We start from the raw sequence: 17,926 nt of genomic DNA, 5'->3' as shown, positions 1-17,926 counted from the left end.
TGACAGCTACCCCAAAATCGAAGCTGCGCATTTTGATTCTTAATGTTTGTTCATTGTTCATATAAACAACTTCCATATTGAGATGTGTGTATATTTTGAACATGCAGTCATGTTTCCACAGTCCCACAAGATGGTGTGAAACCAGCACGCTCGTCTTTGAACTGGATCCAGCCTGGGTTCGATTCCCAACCAGCGGATTGGTGCTTTGATTACAAAGTGCATCGTCCATCAAATTTTTGTTAAGCTCAGTTGTCTCATCTGTTTGGTTAGTCAATCTAAAATACCCACTTGTGTCTTTCGTGAAGAGTAGCTGAGTTATCACAGACACATTGAGAAAATTACAAATTCCTGCCCAAATTGGGTCCAGTTGAACGTCAAGCCAAGCCAGCCGGTTCGTGAAAGACTTGGCCAAAAACGTTCCTTGGCCAATCCTACAAGAAGGGAATAATTGGGGCCATCAGTTAAAGAAGCAGTAGTTATGTTTCCACATTTGGAAGTTGCGAGCCACTTCCGTGTTTGTGACTTTGTATAACCTGGAGTTTGCAACACCAAAATATTTATATTAATAAATCATTGAGAAACAAGATTGTACTGATTAATAATCTATCTATAATTCCAGTAATCTCTGTGTGTGTGTCTGTGTGTATGTCTGTGTGTATGTGTGTGTGTATGTGTGTGTGTATGTGTGTCTGTGACCGCTGTTTCTCGACAACCACGGGTCCGATATACTTGAAACTTGCCAGGTATATTGCTGGGGACCTGAGGATGTGCCTTTTCAAGGTTTCATATTAATCGGAGAAGTAGTTACCGAGCTATGTCCAAAAAACGATTCAACCAATCAGAGAGCAGCGAGCTATCACGTGTGCCGAACGTGGCGAACAGACTCTGCCTCGGACGGCACATTTGAGAGCGTATTCATTTATTTCACGTTGGCAAACTATGTTGGCGCTATGTTGGCGTTAAACTATGTTTTAAAACTAATTAAAACTAATTTGCGATTCATCGTAACTGCGATATGCGACCTTCCGGACAGTCAAATGAGGACGTCACTTCCGGACTTACGGATAGTCATAGTGACGACGTACTGATGCTGAACGTGGCGAGCAGACGCTGTAAGGTACGATCGATTGTAGTACACGTTTATAATAACTCTGCCGATACAGGCCCGATTAACTGCAGCGCCATCCGAGCTGCGGCGTCGGGACGATACATTCATTGTACGGTCACATCACGCACTTACGGGCACGCCCATGGGCCCATGGGCACGCCCATGCATGCATGGGCGAAGACATTTTTTTTTTTTTTTTTGGCAAGGAACGGGCACCCACGTACGGGCACGTCCTAGTACTATAAATGGATGGTGTGTGTGTGTGTGTGTGTGTGTGTGTCATGTTTTTTGTGGAATTGCATTGGAGCTTTCTGGTGTGGAATGTGAAACACTGAAATGATCGTCATGATCTCCTGAGTTGATTCAGCTAGTTATCTACAAAGAATCTCTAACAATTCCCATATTTGTAAACGCACCATAGGAAGGTGTAGAGAACAGTTTAATAGGTCCTTCCAACGCATGGCATTCTAATTACAAAATAAACAACAAAAACAATGATAACATTGCAACAAAACATATATTAATTAATACTAATAATATTCAAACAATAATAATATTATCTTTTGGCAATAATAATAATTAACGAACGTATAATTCAACCCCACCCCTCCCCAACAACCTCCACCCCCTCCTCCTCCACACTGGCTCAAGCACGTACACGACATGGCCAAAAGTATGCGGACACCCCCTCTATTTTGTGGAATTGGCTGTTTCAGCCACACTCATTGCAGACAGGTATATACAGTGCATTCAGAAAGTATTCAGACCCCTTCACTTTTTCACATTTTGTCATGTTGCAGCCTTATGCTGAAATCATTTCAATTCATTTTTCCCTCATCAATCTACACTCAATACCCCATAATGACAAAGAGAAAACAGGATTTTAGAAAATTTTGCAGATTTATTAAAAAATAAAAATCTGAAATATCACATTTACATAAGTATTCAGACCCTTTGCTATGACACTTGAAATTTAGCTCAGGTGCCTCCCATTTCTCTTGATCATCTTTGAGATGTTTCTGCACCTTGATTGGAGTCCACCTGTGGTAAATTCAATTGATTGGACATGATTTGGGGTCCACCATTCGTCATGGACATGACCATCACTGCACCACTCTACCGATCTGGGCTTTATGGCAGAGTGGCCAGACGGAAGCCTCTCCTCAGTGAAAGACACATGAAAGTCCGCTTGGAGTTTGCAAAAATGCACCTAAAGGACTCTCAGACTGTGTGAAACAAGATTCTGTGGTCTGATGAAACCAAGTTTGAACTGTTTGGCCTCAAATCTAAGCATCATGTCTGGAGGAAATCAGGCACCGCTCATCACTTGCCCAATACCATCCCAATGGTGAAGCATGGTGGTGGCAGCATCATACTGTGGAGGTGTTTTTCAGCAGCAGGAACTGGGGGACTGGTCAGGGTTGAGGGAACAATGAATGGAGCAAAGTACAGAGATATCCTTAATGAAAACCTGAAACAGAGCGCTTAGGACCTCGGACTGGGCCGAAGGTTCACCTTCCAACAGGACAATGACCCAAAGCACACAGCCAAGACAATGCAGGAGTGGCTTAGGGACAACTCTGTGAAGGTCCTTGAGTGGCCCAGCCAGAGCGCTGACTTGAACCCAATCGAACATCTCTGGAGAGACCTGAAAATGGCTGTCCACCGACGGTCCCCATCCAACCTGACAGAGCTTGAGAGGATCTGCAGAGAAGAATGGCAGAAAATACACAAGACTCATACCCAAGATTCATACCCAAGAAGACTCGAGGCTGTAATCACTGCCAAAGGTGCTTCAACTAAGTACTTCTTTTTTTTTTTTCTTTTTTTTTGTATACTGAATCGAGGCTCGTGAAAGAGCTAACATTTACTTCACAAACAAATCAACCAGACAAACAAAATATATAAAAAGCGGGAGCGGAAAACAAGATGGGGAGAGAAGGTGAAGCACACAAACACAACATTTGAGAGCAGGGAGATGTGTGGAAGGGAGAGGGCTTGGGGGGAGGAGGCATGGGAAGGGGGGGGGGGGGTGGAGGGAGAAGTATAAAACACAAGGACACCAATGACTTCCAGGACAGAAGTTGGTATTTCAAAAAGTGGAATTGGGGTGAAATTAGCGGGGCTAGAAAAGATCAAGGTTTTGGATGGGGGAAGATAAGAGATGGTGGTGAACAGCTGTTTTAAAGACCTGGAGGGTGGAGTGGGATTGAAGAGAGTGAGGGAGTTTGTTCCAGAGGCGGGAGAAAAGAGGAATGAAGGAGTGAAGGTGAGCAGAGAGTCTTGATTTTGGCAGTTTGACCATAAGAGGGTTGCAGGCAGATCTTGTGCGACCTGAAGGACTATTGGGGGGCCAGAGAACAGAGAGCTGGGGGGGGCAAGGCCAGAGAGGAGTCGGTAGAAGATGGAAAGACCACCAACCTGCCTGCGGTGAGTGAGTGAGAGGCCCTTGGAGTTAGCTTCATCGCGGGAGATTCCAATGATTCTGAATGCTTTGGTTTCAACAGCGTGAAGACGAGCTAGGTGTGAGGCAGGAGCACCAGCCCAGAGGGGAGAGCAGTATTCCATTGAGCTGCGGATGAAAGCCTTGTATGTGGTGAGGAGCTCAGGTGTGCCAAGGAAGGACTTCGCACGACGGAGGATGCCCAGTCGGCGACTGGCTTTGGAGGCCAGATTTGAAATGTGGTTTTCCCAGGAAAGATCATGGCAGATAGTGAGACCCAAAAGCTTGAGTGACAGAACTTCTTGGAGAGGATTATTCAGAAAGTGGATGGGAGGGTTGTCCAGTCGGTCTTTTCGGAGAGACATCATAAGAGTGTGAGATTTGTCAGGATTGAAAGACATGTTCCACTTGTTTGCCCAGTCTGTGATTTTGTCCAGGTCTGCAGAGAGTGAGGAGGCAGCAGTTTTATCTGAGTTGGCACTCAGTTGGCACTATGCATTCGGGCAGGTAGCGTTGTCCTGGCATCCGCCAAACCCAGATTAGTCTGTCGGACTGCCAGATGGTGAAGCGTGATTCATCACTCCAGAGAACGCATTTCCACTGCTCCAGAGTCCAATGGCGGCGAGCTTTACACCACTCCAGCCGACGCTTGGCATTGCGCATGGTGATCTTAGGCTTGTGTGCGGCTGCTCGGCCATGGAAACCCATTTCATGAAGCTCCCGTCAAACAGTTGTTTTACTGACGTTGTTTCCAGAGGAAGTTCCAGAGGAAGTTGAGACTGAGTAAAGGGTTGAATACTTATGTCAATGACATATTTCAGTTTTATCTTTTTAATAAATTTGCAAAACTTTCTAAAATCCTGTTTTCTCTATGTCATTATGGGGTATTGAGTGTGGATTGATGAGGGAAAAAAATGAATTTAAACGATTTCAGCATAAGGCTGCAACATAACAAAATGTGAAAAAGTGAAGGGGTCTAAATACTTTCTGAATGCACTGTATAATCAAGTACACAGCCATGCAATCTCCATAGACAAGCATTGGAAGTAGAATGGGTCATACTGAAGAGCTCAGTGATGATCAACGTGGCACCGTCATAGGATGCCACCTTTCCAACAAGTCAGTTCGTCAAATTTCTGCTCTACCAGAGCTGTCCCGGTCAACTGTAAGTAGTGTTATTGTGAAGTTGAAATGTCACCTCAGCCGACAAGAGCAACAAGAGCTCAGCTGTGAAGAGGTAGGCCACACAAGCTCACAGAACAGGACTGCCAAGTGCTGAAGTGCATAGCACGTAAAAATTAGTCTGTCCTCAGTTGTCTGTCAACACTCACTACCGAGTTCCAAACTTCCTCTGGAAACAACGTCAGTAAAACAACTGTTTGACGGGAGCTTCATGAAATGGGTTTCCATGGCCGAGCAGCCGCACACAAGCCTAAGATCACCATGCGCAATGCCAAGCGTCGGCTGGAGTGGTGTAAAGCTCGCCGCCATTGGACTCTGGAGCAGTGGAAATGCGTTCTCTGGAGTGATGAATCACGCTTCACCATCTGGCAGTCCGACAGACTAATCTGGGTTTGGCGGATGCCAGGAGAACGCTACCTGCCCGAATGCATAGTGCCAACTGTAAAGTTTGGTGGAGGAGGAATAATGGTCTGGGACTGTTTTCATTGTTTGGGCTAGGCCCCTTAGTTTCAGTGAAGGGAAATCTTAACGCTACAGCATACAATGACATTGTAGATGATTGTGTGCTTCCAATCTTGTGGCAACAGTTTGGGGAAGTCCCCTTCTTGTTTCAGCATGAGAATGCCCCCGTACACAAAGCGAATTCCATAGAGAAATGGTTTGGCGAGATCGGTGTGGAAGAACCTGACTGACCTGCATAGAGCCCTGACCTCAACTCCATCAAACACCTTTGGGATGAATTGGAATGCCAATGGCGAGCCAGGCCTAATCACCCAACATCAGTGCCCGACCTCACTAATGCTTTTATGGCTGAATGGAAGCAAATCCCCACAGCAATGTTCCAACATCTAGTGGAAAGCTTTCCCAGAAGAGGGGAGGCTGTTGTATCAGCAAAGGGGGACAAACTCAATATTAATGCTCATGATGTTGGAATGAGATGTTCGACGAGCACATACGGGTGCGATGTTCGTGTGTCCACATACTTTTGGCCATGTAGTGTATGTGCTTGGTGAAATAGAAACTAATGCTCAAACACTACAGCAGGCCGGTATGCTATAAGGCCGTGAAGACCAATGAAAATTTAGTCCAATGGACGAACGGTCCGGCTAGTTCGGTAAACAGACAACTTCGCTCCTTCAGCTGTTCTCAGCCCTTTAAAACTAAGCATAATATTAATATGCAAAGCTAAACATAAAATCGACATTAAACCTCACATTCCTGATGGCATACCTCGCTCTTCCATCGCTTTCAAGATGGCAGTTCCATATACCACCATACGTCATCTTTCATCCTTACTGCCATGAAGCCTCTCTTCATCTTTCTATCCCCTTAACTTTTCCAGATATTTATATCGCTATTAACTTCCCTACATCTTTATACCCTCATTAACCCCCCCCCCCCACCCCCCCAACGCCCCGCTCATACCTTCAGGTTACTATCTTGTGTATCTCTCCTCTCTTTGCCCACTATTTATCGACACGATTGTTTGTTTTCTCACTGTATACAGTAAACCTTCTATTCTCTATCACCAGAATCTTCCCCTGAGTTTAAATTTTGTATACTAGTAATACCCGCTCCCTCCAGGAGTGAAATATGGAGTCAATATACCAATTTCTTTTGGCAGAGATCAGTGGTTAAACCGCTTACACTATTCCACATGCAACGGTGAAAATTGTAAGTCGTCTCCCCAGATTGGCCCAGCCAATCTTATTATATTTTGATCAGATGTACACATATGCACACACACAGTAACCTTTCATGTAATTTCTTACCTTATTTTTATATAGCCATACATACACACTTCCTCCAAGAGTAGTATGGGAGGGAGAGCTGGGGGGAAGGCAAATATACTTTGTGCCGTGGCTAGTAATTCCCCCTCTCTCCAGCAGGAGTCAGTAAACCACACGCAATGTGCCACATGTACAGGCGAAAATCGCGCTTTGTCCTCCCATCCTCGCTGGACGCTGGGGGGTGAGGTTGTTTTGTGCCCATGACCTAACGTTGGCTACTCCCAGCATGTTTGTAAAATTTAGTGGATATTGGCCCAGCAGTTTTCGATTCTATAATTATCAGACGTACTACATACACACAGATAATTGCCTTCTTTTATAATTTATAGAGTAAGATTAACCAGACATGGGAAATCCTAAGCATAGTCACAACAACCTTTCCAGCAAAGTGTGAGAACACCAAGCAAAGTTTGGTGCGACTGTTGAAAATCGAGTTCGTCGCTGGAAAAGTTTCAAGATCCAGACAGTTTGTTTTATTCATTGACAAGTGAATGTCTCAGAAGGATCCGATTACTGGCAATGCGGCCTGCCACATATAATGCTCAGTACTTTTTCAAGACTGCCTGCCAGTTCCTCCCAAAGGCTACATTGCTGCTCTAATCTCGTTTGAATAGCGGTGCTATATTAAAAAAGTGTAGAATTTGGCCAGAATACGAGCACAAAATGCCTTCATACTTTTGATATATAACACAAGGTTTTTGGCAATCACAAGGGAGTGGAGCCAACACAATCTATTATCGCTCTTTCCGCATGAAAGAGTTTCAGCAGACAGCACTATTTTAAAAACCACTTAAGATCCCATTGACTACATCTATGTATCAGTTCCCTGCAAATGCATCAACATAATATTTCCAGTGACATTTAAAAAGAGACAATCCATAATGAGAAAAACATAGTTCATTTTGGCATCATGGTAATGAAGTGAAAGGGAAGTGTTGGATTACAAGAATATTTCATTAAAACTCATTCAAAATGTTAAGTTTACACATTTTTCGCTATTACATTGGAAATCAAAGGGAGGTGCAAAGCGTCCCTCCCTTAATATATGGGATAGTTTCTCTGTATGCAATATCGTTTATAATTATTGTAATACCTCTAAGTGTAGGGATGACTATAACGGTAATTTTTGTTTTTTAAAAAACGTTCACATAAGAAAGTTGATTCTATGGGATACAATTAATATTTGATAAGAAAAAAAGTTTAACAAATGCAAGCAATAGTCATATTCAATATTTTAATGAATATATTATGAGATATTTCATGTCCATAAGTGAATACAAATGTTCAACTTACAAGTGGTTTGGTGGTTGAATTGCTCGAGACTTTTTGCTTCGCTCATGTGCATTTATTGTCTTGCCTAAGCTTGTACTTTGAAGGAGTAAAATATTTCATGGTGTCTCACTCCAGTAGTATAAATTGTGTTTTATAGATCGATCCGCTTTGAATGCTTTCGTCCCCTCTGCCGAAGACCGCTCATGGAAGGGCACCCTCTTAAGTAACCGCCATAGCTGGGTGCCATCCACATTTGTCAGAGGGGACTTCTTCTTAGCCATTCCAATGAGCCTTCTTTGTCTATCCTCACTCTGCGCAATTGTTTTTTGTATCTCCCTGCTCTTTTGTCATTCTCCCAGTTGTTGGTGTATGTTTGGTGATACTTATTTTTGATATTTCTTATTTCTTTTGTCGTTTTTTCAATTACTTGGGGCTGTATTTGTTGCTGTTTCATTTTCCTGTGCGGCATCTTCTGTTCACACCTGTTTTTGGAAATTCTTTGCAAGGTGAGTTAGGGATTCTTTTTCAGGTTTGTTGTGTTCATGTTTGTTTAGAAATTGCATCCGATAGTCTGTTGAGCATTTTACATACTCAGATAGTCCTAGACTCTTTGCTCTGTTCACCTGGTTGAGTTCCATCAGGCCACACCCTCCCTCTTGTTCTGTCAATTTTTTGTCATTTGGCGAGAAGAGCTATAAATCATCCATGTGCATCCATGAGTAGATGTGTCACCTTTCCTATTTCTTTGGATGTTCTTCTATTGGTTGTTAGTGTGTATCCGTGTCCATGTTCATTGATGAGGTTACATAGTGGGTCCAGAGCCAGACAAACCAGAAAGGGGCAACGACTGTCTCCCTGGAAGATTCCACGCCGTATCTTCACATTTGGTATTTCGATATTTCCATCTGATATTTCCTTCGATATTTCCTTAATGTGGTATTCCAGAGCTCCATTGATTTCTCAATCAGTTTGATTATTTGGGGATTGATTTTGTATATTTGCATGCATTTTATCATCCACGAATGTGGGACATTGTCAAAAGCTTTCTTATAGTCCATCCAGACAGTAGACAGTTTAGTTATTTGCATTTTGCAATTTTCAAGTATGGCCTTGTTCAGTAGTAGGTGGTCAATTGTTCCATAACAACCTCTCTTACATCCCTTTTGTTCTGCCTCTGAACCTCTTTGTTGTGTTAGATGATGGTACATCATTTCTGTGATGATTCCTGTCAGCAGGAAGAGCCCAGGAAGAGGACGAGCCCCTCTTTCAATCCTGACAAATCTCACACTCTTACAATGTCTCTCCGAAAGGACCGACTGGAAAACCCTCCCATCTACTTTCTCAACAATCCTCTCAAAGAAGTTCTGTCCCTCAAGCTTTTGGGTCTCACTATCTGCCATGATCTTTCTTGGGAAAACAACATTTCCAAGCTGGCCTCCAAAGTCAGTCGCCGACTGGGCATCCTCCGTCGTGCGAAGTCCTTCCTCGGCACAACTGAGCTTCTCACCACATACAAGGCTTTCATCCGCAGCTCAATGGAATACTGTTCTCCCCTATGGGCCGGTGCTCCTGCCTCACACCTAGCTCGGCTTCACGTTGTTGAAACCAAAAGCTTTCATAATCATTGGAATCTCCTGCGATGAAGTTAACTCCGAGGGCCTTTCACTCACTCACCGCAGGCAGGTTGGTGGTCTTTCTGTCTTCTACCGACTCCTCTCCGGCCTTGCTCCCCAAGCTCTCTCTGTGCTCTGTCCGCCCAATATTCCTTCAGGTCGCAAAAGATCTGCCTGCAACCCTCTTATGGTTAAACTGCCAAAATCTAGGCTCTCTGCTCACCTTCACTCTTTCATTCCCCTTTTCTCCCGCCTCTGGAACAAACTCCCCCACTCCCTTCAATCCCACTCCTCTCTCCAGGTCTTTAAAACAGCTGTTCACCACCATCTCTTATCTTCCCCCATCCAAAACCTTGATCTTTTCTACCCCCGCTAATTCACCCCAGAGTCCTTGCAGTGTTCATATGTTTTATACCTCTCCCACCTCCCCCCAAGTCCTCCCGATGTCCCTGCTCTCAAATGTTGTGTTTGTGTCCTTCCCCCTCTCTCCCCATCTTGTCTGTCGCTCCCCTTGTTTTTTGTGTTTTGTGTGTCGGTTTGACTTTTTGTGTGATTAATGTTTAGCTCTTTCACGAGCCTCGATCTTGCATACAAAAAAAGAAAGAAAAAAAAAAAGCAGTTTGTATGTGGTTGGTAGGCATGTTATCGGGCGATATTTGTGGGTAAGTTGGGTTTCCTTTAATTTTGCCTTCAAGCGAGCTCTTAGCTCCCCTTGCTATAATCTCTCTTTCCACTTGTTGCCTTGTCTCTAGATGTAATCTCTTCTGTCTTTATTTAAAAAATTTTAATTGTTGAAAAAAAAATACCTGGTCAAATTTATCAAGCGGGACTCTCTCCGCCCTAGTGGGCAATTTACTTTTTTTCCAGCATCATGTTGTAGGTTACTGGTGGGATACAGGACACTCTTAATGTCCCTCTGCAGATGCTGCCGCAACGAAAGATCTGGTTCTTCTCAGACTGCACCTCACCCTACTCGTGAGGAAACAAGATTACAGCAATGTGTTATAAGCATTGATCTTTACAAGAAATACATAGCGTAAGCACTGGGCTGGCCAACGCGAGCTGTTGAATCGAGCTGACGACCATCTTGCCCTGTGCAAGGACGCAAAATTAACTATGGTGATAGATAACAAAGCTAGCTAGCTGTATACTGCTATTTATTAGTGCAGCTCTTCCTGGGCTTTTTATTTGTAAAATTCACTAAAACCTGGCTTTATGTTCAAGCAAGTGTAGGGTGTTTATCTATTAACTCTATGGTCACGGCATAAAATTAGTTTTTCTTCATCCTTCCATTTCCTGGGGTAGAGTGAAAATAAATATTAAACAATAATAATAAATGAGCTTCAATGTGCTATTCGATAAACTTTTTTTTTACAGCCATTTACCTATTGTTGAAGTTACAAAGTAAATATTTTCATCAATATAATGATCACATGCAAGGTTGGCAGGTTGGCCTGGAGGTATGCACAATTGTCTCTCAGCTGTCAAGCCTGGGTTTGAATCCCGACCCAGCTATAAACTGTCATTCCAGTGTTTCTCAGGCAGAGTGATTCATCAATGTGTGTGCCAGACTTTAAACTGGGCATCCTGTGTGTCAGCATTATAGTTGGTGGAAGTTAAAGATCCCATGGTGTCCTTCGTGAAGAGCAAGGAAGTTATCAACGGCACCATGAACAACTTTCAAATTCCTACAACTATCGGGGATGCCTCTTCGCGGTGGTTGTACCCCCCAACACAAGTCAGGGGCCACTTCTTCCGCATTCTTCACTGCTGCCCGGATTCGTCAGGACAGCGCGGTCAAGGTCAGAATGCCGATCGGTCCCCATGGACTGGCCCTTTCTCTTCTCTTTCTTTCTTTTTCTTTCTCTTTCTCTCTCTCTCTCTCTCTCTCTCTCTCTCTCTCTCTCTCTCTCTCTCTCTCTCTCTCTCTCTCTCTCTCTCTCTCTCTCTCTCTCTCCTTCATGAAGGCGGGGGTACACCATTCTTGTTGTGGGGAATCGCTGGGTCACTCCTGCAAGATCGATCGGCTGTCTCCGTGTCATGCGCTTGTTCGAGAGAACTGTCCGGCGCTATGCAACAACAACTTCCAAATTCCTGCCCTAACTACTTAGTCAACCACAAGGCCTGGCCAGTTGGGCCAAAACCTTCCCTCGGCCAATCCCATAAGAACATGGGAATAATTGTGACGTTAGGGAATAAAGAAGAAGAAGAAGAGTACATGCATCTAACTGTATCTCGTTGTTCGATGCCTCCTGGCTTCAAAAAGCTCGTTTTGCTTCCACCCTCGCATCCTCTCTATCCACCTGGTTAAGTCAGTGGTTAGAGATTTATTTTCTATCATGAAAAAAATGAAAATACATCTTGTGATCTTCCGTGACCCGATGACTGGTGTTGTCTGTATTTGCAGGGCTTAACACTGACATTTTGAGACAAACATTATATACAATATTTGATCCGATTTTACCAACAATGGTGTAATCAAAAGATGGCTTTCTTTGTTTTGTAAAATGGCAGAGGTGAAACGTCCAATGGATGATGTTTTTTTTTTCCACCAATGAGCACTTTTTATTGTAATAATGCTCAGTGCTCATCAGCTGGATTATTTTTTGTCATAGTTCCGGTCATTGGCGAGAATAATGGATGAACCTCTTTCCAAATGAAATAGACAAAGCAGTCTGTGTTACGCACTGCCAATTTGGACAAACACTCGCCATTATCGTTTGGGATGTCAATGGATATGCATCCAGATCAGCCGTCCTTACAAGACCCCAACAGTACATTGAACATATCCTATAACAATTAGCTGAATATCATTTAAATACAAGATCACATTCAAACGGGACAGTGCCCACTGGCATGTTGCAAACATTGCAGGGAATTATATATTTATTTATTTATTGTCCCAGGAAAATGTCCAAATACTGTTCAAATTCACAAGTTACACTGTTTTATTGTTTTTGTTTACTAAATTCTGAAGTCTGAAGAATGTTTGTCAGATATCGGTCATTTTTACACATTCCAACTCTGACAATGGCACAGTTAGGCCGACGAGTAAAAACCACTTAACTAGTCATTCAGTGGGAGGAAACTTCCCACCGGCTTGACAGAATGCTCCATCATCCGAAGGAGGGTATTTTAGGAAGGAGTTTCCAGCCATACAAATTGGTGAAAGTAGTTCATGACTTTGTTTTCCTGCACATTCCATGCACCATTTGGCAGCAAGTAACCTTCCGCAACGTAACACAATTCGTCCATATCGGAGGCGTTGTATGTGCGTCGCTGCATGTGCATGTTCTATGCTATTAAGAACTATGTAACTACATGTGTGATCCTAAGTTTGCATAACTATGTTAGTTACTGCATCTGGAGAAGGCTCTAGTTCAAGATGCCCAAGTGACACAAGCAGGCATCAAAACTTAGCTAAAGCCTGTGGAAGTACAACTTACAATGGGTTATTGCTGAAGGCAAATTTCCCAGAGTTAGGAAAGGGCCATTTACATATTGCATATGCAAAACTCTTTTTCCACTTCCAGCCCATTTAACTCAAGCCAATATAGTTTAGCAACTCATTTCAGTAACCTGGCCTTGTTTAAACACTCATCTAATGCTACTTACTTAATGGCCTCAATTAATTCCACCTTCCTGTGGAGTGGGCCTGGAGAAGGCATTTGGCCAAAGTCTTTCACAAGCAGGCTGGCTAGGCCTGATGTTTGCCTTAAGGTGGCAGGAATGTGGAATTTGTTCAAGAACAAGCCACATAGCGTGCCAAAGAAGTTTTCGCCTACTCCTCGCGCGACGTTTGACTTCCACCTAGCATGAGGGGCATGTATGACGTCCACTTAGAACGCTAGCATGCGGGACACTCAGCTTAACGTCAATCCGATGAACGGCGCACTTTGTGGCAGAGCACCCAGTCAGGTCGGGGAGCAAACCCGGACTCGACAGATCAAAGGTGAGTGCACTAATTCCGCACCATCCCATCAAACAATGTTTAACCACCAGTACACAATCATTTCACGATATCATCCTCGAGTTGGCTTGTCTAATAGAAAACCACAATGGATAAGTAGAAGTGTTGTCCAAATTTTTATGTCCAAATTTTTATGTCCAAATTTGATGTTGTCCAAATTTGATGTTGTCCAAATTTGATGTTGTCCAAATTTGATGTTGTCCAAATTTGATGTCCAAATTTGATGTTGTCCAAATTTGATGTCCAAATTTGATGTTGTCCAAATTTGATGTTGTCCAAATTTGATGTCCAAATTTGATGTTGTCTAAATTTGATGTAGTCCAAATTTGATGTCCAAATTTGATGTTTTCCAAATTTGATGTTGTCCAAATTTGATGTCCAAATTTGATGTTGTCCAAATTTGATGTTGTCCAAATTTGATGTCCAAATTTGATGTCTAAATTTGATGTAGTCCAAATTTGATGTCCAAATTTGATGTTTTCCAAATTTGATGTCCAAATTTGATGTCCAAATTTGATGTTGTCTAAATTTGATGTAGGCCAAATTTGATGTTGTCCAAATTTGATGTTGTCCAAATTTGATGTTGTCCAAATTTGATGTTGTCCAAATTTGATGTTGTCCAAATTTGATGTCCAAATTTGATGTCCAAATTTGATGTCCAAATTTGATGTTGTCCAAATTTGATGTTGTCCAAATTTGATGTCCAAATTTGATGTTGTCTAAATTTGATGTAGTCCAAATTTGATGTCCAAATTTGATGTTTTTCAAATTTGATGTTGTCCAAATTTGATGTCCAAATTTGATGTTGTCCAAATTTGATGTTGTCCAAATTTGATGTCCAAATTTGATGTCTAAATTTGATGTAGTCCAAATTTGATGTCCAAATTTGATGTTTTCCAAATTTGATGTCCAAATTTGATGTCCAAATTTGATGTTGTCTAAATTTGATGTAGGCCAAATTTGATGTTGTCCAAATTTGATGTTGTCCAAACTTGATGTCCAAATTTGTGAATTCTTGGAATGCTTAGCAGGTCTATCTTGGTGTCCAGCACACAATCCTAACCTGGCTGTGTGTTGGTGTTTGTTGCGCCGTGCGCGTTCGCAATGCTAAAGAGGCGCTCTCTGGTGCCTCCGTGGACGCATTTTTAGATGGAAACCTGGCAAATGTGCCTCAAAGGCCAAAATTCCTGGCAGCGTTTTAAATATTATTTTGTCCGACTTCTGCCCGACGTGAAATCTCTCTCTTTTGGAAGGATTTCAACCTGTCGTAAAAGAAAGCCTCAAACTGCATTTGCGCACCAAATTAGATACTCGGTCTTGGATCAAGAAATATGTTTACTGAATTATAAACATATAGCATTTGCAAGCTCAAGGATCATCATCAAATAAAATGCATTGATTGTATTCAGTGAAAATGCCAGCGGAGGGTTCTAGAAAAATAAGTGAGTCGTGCAGATGGTGGGGCATGCGATTTTAGAGCTTCTCGTGTTGGCTGTTGGCCTTCCATCAATTATTGAACGCAACTCAAATTACGGTCTGTGGACACAGCGCCAGCACGAAACCAATATCGGCTAAATAGTAAACTAAGCCGCACCACTATGGGGGAAATTGCACCATGCTGAGATCCTGACCACGCACTGCCAGCACCACGAAAAGGCACCTCGGATTGACTCGCTCCTTAACTGCTGGGTAAGAGGTCACCACAGCAAACACACAGATTCTCAGCTCCATGGAGTTGTTCGGTTGATCCGCAGTCGCCAATCGAGTCGAAGGATGTGCGATCACGGAGGGGATGCCCGACCCCAGCAGCAATCACATGTCTCCGCAGCAAACACGTGCCCTGCGTGCCCTCACACGTACGCATGTACCGTGCACATGGCTTTTTTATCAGCTGGAAAGTCAGGTAAACCATCGACAGCTAGGGGTTCCAAAAAGAGCCGCAGGATGCCCTCACCCTAGGGGGTCCCTCCCCTCCTCCCAGGGAGTGCACGATGAGTGAACTGCATACAGACAGCGATCCTCGCAAGATGCTCGGGACATAGAAATAAATCTCACCTGCAGACTAGAGGCTCCTACTGCACGGATGGACGAGGCACGGAGAGTCTCTGGCTCTTGGGGACACCAGACCGTCCGGCTGCTGCTGCACCAAACGCGCTCTGACTGATTGGAGCCCACGCTGCACGTTCTCCCCTCCCGTGCGTGAGGAACCCGAAGAGCGCCGCCCCGCGGACGGAGCCCGGTCGCTCACCCTCCCGCCGTCCTTCTGTTGGCCTGTCTGCCATTTCCGACGTGCCTGACTGTGAACTCTTCACACCATCATCGGGAACTGCTCAAAACAAATTTGAAACTGGAGGTGCTCGATTGATGCACTTAAGATTTTTTTCATTTTGCTGTATGTCACATTGGCACTAAAACTATATCAATTCGCTATTACTTACATATATATATATACATTAAATACGCTTATATACATATACATGTCCATGTCCTGCAACTTTTTCACAGGTGTGCACACAGCCACGTAGGTGGACATGCACTAACAAGTACGGTTTTAAGCCTCCATCATTTTCCACCTCACACTTGGCAGAAATTAAATGTGCAACGATTAGTAGAACATTATGGCGCGCATCGGGTCACGGCTCGCGGCACGGCTCGCGGCACGGCTCACAGCACGGCTCGCGAAATGCATACCCCACGAGCTCTTGACAGAAGTCGCACATGAAAACAAACACATTTCGCTCCCTCACTCCGATTGCATGCAAACTGAGTAAAGGAATTAAAGTACCTTCGATGACGAAACCGCAAAACAACTCGATGAGCCAAGCCGAGGCGCATGGTGTCGGTCACGTGGTGCACGGCGTGTTGACATGTTCCCCTCACACCGATCGCCACTTCATCCACCGATGGTTTGGCTTTCATCTCTTGATTCCTGGATGCAAAGAAAAACAAACATCTCCATAGTCCCTCCCACCAGCCTCGTCGTTCTACTAGCAATCGGTCCGAAGTACGACTTGTTCTCAATGAGTGGAGGGAGGCAACGCCATCATCGCTGGTCTAATGAAAATGGAGAATCTCATTCCTTTCCACATCTCTCTGCTCGATCTCCTCCTCGACATGCCTTAAAGATCCCACATTGGTGAGCAATCCCCAGCACCCTGAACAAATTGCAGATTCCTGCCCTGACTTGCTGCGTCGGATGGCGACAAGACCGGGGTTTCAACCGGAGCCAATGAAACTCCCACGACAGCACAACCTATGCACCTGATGCCTGATTTTTTTTTTTTTAATTGTATACAACATCGAGGCTCGTGTAAGAGCTCACATTAATGACAAACAAACAAACGGACACATAAGACGAAATAAAGGGAGCGGGACACAAGATGGGGAGAGGGGGGAAGCACACAAGTACAACATTTGAGAGCAAGGACATCGGGAGATCTGGGGGAGGAAGAGTGGGGGGGGGGGGAGGGAGAAGTATAAAACACATCGACACTGCAAGGACTTCCAGGAAAGAAGTTGGTATTGCAAAAAAGTGGATCTGGGGTGAATTAACGGGGGTAGAAAAGATGAAGATTTTGGATGGGGGAAGATAAGAGATGGTGGTGAACAGCTGTTTTAAAGACCTGGAGGGAGGAGTGGGATCGCAGAGAGTGAGGGAATTTGTTCCAGAGGCGGGAGAAAAGAGGAATGAAAGGGTGAAGGTGAGCAGAGAGTAAGCAGAGAGACAGAGAAGGATCTTCCACCCGTAATCCATTGCAATTTTAAATGCCTCGTTTTGTGTACCATCCGACCACCCATATCTTTCAGGGAGAATCATATCCACTTCATTCTTATTTTTGTCTCACATTCACGTAATGCATGTGCATGATGGCCCCTTCCAAAACCAGCAACCTTCTTGGAGGCCACTCACCCCCTGGAGCTTCGTTATAGCTTCTCTAATTCCATCACACAATGTTGCCACAATTTCCGTGGAGCATATAAGACTTATTCCCGGCCAACATTGCACGATTCATTCCCCCGCTTAACACCTCCAAAAATTGCGCCTTCAACTTGAGCCAAGGCTTCCATCGCTTCGACCGCTTCGTTAACAAAACACGTTAACTAGGTCCAGGTGTACATAAGGTGCATGTAGTTAACAGCACAGGTATTATGCGCGCAATAAATTACCACTTGTAAAAATGCGCCTTTTTTGCCCCAGACCCCAGCACGAATACTCCATCTGTTTACGCAATTCCCGCAGAATTCCCGGCCTCTGTAAGGTCATTGAGGAACCCTCTCGAATGTCCACCTCTGGTGTACAACGACGCATTGTGGGAAGCAGGTGTCTCGGCACGTTCCCCGCGCGGCCCCACCGAGCCCTCATCAGGTCGTCACGCTTTCGGCCCACTCCGGTCTTGCCGCCGTTCCTTCCAATGTCCATTGTAATCCGCCGCTCCCGCCACCGGGACAGACACGGACATTATATATTCCGCGTATCGCCATTGAGTCCATAATTGATGTCAGGACGGCCATGGAAGGATCCTCAAATGGAAGATTGACGTTTTAATA

At 44.1% G+C, this 17,926-nt stretch overlaps 1 protein-coding gene across 7 annotated transcripts in view; it reads right to left on the bottom strand.

The window, feature by feature from the left end:
- LOC137420807 (synphilin-1) overlaps nt 1-16,307 on the bottom strand; it is a 406,546-nt gene extending 390,239 nt beyond the window's left edge. For 3 of the 7 annotated variants that reach the window (XM_068106197.2, XM_068106204.2, XM_068106202.2), the window contains exon 1: nt 15,434-15,569. The gene's annotated coding sequence lies outside the window, so the exon portion shown is untranslated. Of the gene's footprint in view, nt 1-15,433; nt 15,580-16,163 lie in introns of those variants that run through there. The other 4 variants (XM_068106201.2, XM_078772278.1, XM_068106198.2 and 1 more) reach the window with 4 other exon arrangements.
- Nucleotides 16,308-17,926: the final 1,619 nt, after the last annotated feature.

This window comes from Myxine glutinosa, chromosome 2 (assembly GCF_964187855.1).
Source record: "Myxine glutinosa chromosome 2, kmMyxGlut1.1, whole genome shotgun sequence".
NCBI lineage: Eukaryota > Metazoa > Chordata > Myxini > Myxiniformes > Myxinidae > Myxine > Myxine glutinosa.
Note: the sequence above shows the minus strand (reverse complement) of the source record. Positions and strands in the feature narration are given on the sequence as shown.